Below are 515 nucleotides of genomic sequence, written 5' to 3' on the forward strand. Positions count from 1 at the left end.
CCCCCAATAAAAAGTTTCCATTTGAACAGTCAAAGGTAGTTTGTGTGGTTAGGACAGTCCTTGGCCAATCCCTTGAATCGTTCCCATGCAGCACCCAATGTCTCAAATTCTCCTTGTTCAAAGTTCATAATTTCTCTACGCCTCATTGTGTTAATAGTGGGAAGGAAGTACTTTTGCACGAACTTTTCCATTAACTTTTCCCATGTTGTTATCTCGCTAGGTCCCAAGGAGCTTGCCCATTTCTTGGCATCATTGCAGTGAGAGTAGGGGAATAAAGAGAGTCTGATGGCTTCCGGCGTGATTCTAGGAATCACAAATGAGTTGCATGTTTCTAGAAAGCGTTTCATATGGACATTTGGATCCTTGCCACGGGCGCCTCCAAACCAACCTATTGTTTGATGCATCTGGAGCATTACGAACTTCATTTCAAATCTCGTCCCGTCAGGCGTTGGATATATGATCCCTGGTGAAAAGTCATACATCACAAGTGACACATACTCCCACATTGGATGCGT

The sequence above is a fragment of the Benincasa hispida genome, chromosome 11 (genome assembly GCF_009727055.1).
Source record: "Benincasa hispida cultivar B227 chromosome 11, ASM972705v1, whole genome shotgun sequence".
Taxonomy (NCBI): Eukaryota; Viridiplantae; Streptophyta; class Magnoliopsida; order Cucurbitales; family Cucurbitaceae; genus Benincasa; species Benincasa hispida.